The sequence below is a fragment of the Lathyrus oleraceus genome, chromosome 5 (assembly GCF_024323335.1).
Source record: "Lathyrus oleraceus cultivar Zhongwan6 chromosome 5, CAAS_Psat_ZW6_1.0, whole genome shotgun sequence".
In the NCBI taxonomy this organism is placed as follows: domain Eukaryota; kingdom Viridiplantae; phylum Streptophyta; class Magnoliopsida; order Fabales; family Fabaceae; genus Lathyrus; species Lathyrus oleraceus.
In genome coordinates, this window is record NC_066583.1 from 69,664,478 (window position 1) to 69,666,737 (window position 2,260).

Here is a 2,260-nt window from a genome sequence, read left to right on the forward strand (position 1 = left end):
AGGAATTATAGGTTTGAAAATCAACCAATGTAGTTGAAATTCAGATCTGAATTTTTGAGAAGAAAGTGGAAATTCCTTTAAGTATGGCTATGGAGGGATCTTTGCAGCATAACAGGCGCCTTCAGGTTGCTGAATTATGAAGCCTAGCACTCCTATTTATAGAAATTGGCAAGGCAATGCATGAACAAAGCATGTGCATGGATGAAGAGGGCCTCCATGCATGGGCCTGTACAGGCACATGGAGGGCCCAATTCTGATTGGAATTGCAAGCTGATACCAAATGGAATTAAAATGGACGTGCAGAAGTAATGTAATGAGCTCATGCAATGTGTTTTCAATAAGTTTCTAAAAATGCACTACAAAGTTCCCCTCTTTGAAAATGATACTTCCAAACATAAAACATAGCCTTATGGGTAATGGTTGGAAAGCTTATTGCATAAGGAACAAATGCTATGTTGATCAAAACTTCATTTGGGCCTTGGAAATAAGGAAAATTGAACTTGAAGTGTAGGGTGCAAAACATGCATATATGAAATTTTCAAAATTGGCCAATGTTCAAGCCCTTCTGTCTCAATGATGCAAGATCCAAATGACAAACTCTTCAACATGAAAGTTGTAGATATTTTGAAGGCAATCAATTCGGACTTAAATTTTGCATCATTTACATTTTTGATGAAGAAGTTATGGGTACTTGAAGTTGGACTTTTTTCACATTTCAATGCATTTGGTCCAAAGTGACCTATAATGTTTTGCATTATCACATGTATTTATTTTCAGATTTTGCAACTTTTATAAACATAACATTTGAATTAGACATCCTAAGATTTCCAATGCACTTGGTCTCACCTCAAAATCATGAAAAATGAAGGAGTTATGTCCTTGGGAAGTTGACCCAAAATTAGGGTTTCAGTCAAAATGACCTATAATGTTTTGGAATGGATGATGACCTTCCAAGCTTCAAATAAATTTTTGATGAACATGAAAGTTGTTAATATGGTCCTTAAGAACATTGTTTCTCTTGGAGTCATCTCCTTTTGACCAACACATAAAAGGTTAGGTCTCAATGTATTTCAAAATAGTCAAATGAATTGACTGATCAACTTCTCAAGTCCATACCTCAAATCTTGATGAATTGATGATTGAGGACACTCAAATAAGTTCAAATATGCATGAAATGGTGAATTAAAGAACTTCCCTTGATTGTATATGACCGTGGGTTGAGGTTGCTTCATGAGCAAGGCACAGTTGATGATCAAATGAATTAGGGTTTCCTTGGGAAACAAGCCTCAAACCCTTTGATTTGCTTTGATCAAAATGATGAATTGAGACACTTGGGAGGCATATTTGATGGATTAGAGCTTTGAGAACCATAGCCATGCTTGCAAGCTTTAGACCTTGTGACTGATCAAGCTACAAACAAAAGATGTTAGTGACATATTTTTATGCTTTTGGTTAGTGAATAAAATGAGAAAAGCAATGATATACAATTCAAGCATACTTGGTGATCTCAGACCAAACACAAGAGGTCCCAACCCAAGGCAAAGGGAACCAAGATGCTTATGATCCTTGAGGCTATGCAAATGCAATGTTATGATGCCATGAGGGATCTTAGGGTCAAATTTAGGGTCTTACAGTAAGGAGGTTTATGAGGAAACCAAAGTGGTCACATTACCAAACTGCAGTCAGGATTCTGAGGTATATAAAAGGGACTCTGAGGCATGGATTTTTTTCATCTGGAGTGTCAGATGATGTTGAGTTGATATGTTATTCAAACTCGGACTGGTGTGGGGACATGGTAGATAGAAAAGGCACTACAACATACATGTTTATGTATATATGAGCTCTTATATCTTGGTATTCCAAGAAGTAACCAGTTATTGCTATGTCAACTTGGGAATCATAATACATAATTTGTGTGTTGTTAGCATGCCAAGTTGTTTGGATGATGAATTTGTTGCTAGAATTGAAGTTCAAGGTGAGCAAACCATTCAAATTGATGATTGACAACATATCTTCCATAAATCTTGCTAAGAATACAGTGTTGCATGGAAGAAGTAAGCACACTGATATTAAGCATCATTTTCTATGCAATTAAGTTCAGAATAGAGTTCCTGAGGTTGTTCACGTCAACACTCAAAAGCAACTTGCAGATGTGCTGACCAAGGCGATCAAAATGAATACTTTATCAATTTGAGGGATGTAATTGATGTTTTTGATTTTTAATCTTGAATATGAATAAGAGATGATGTTAAATGTAATA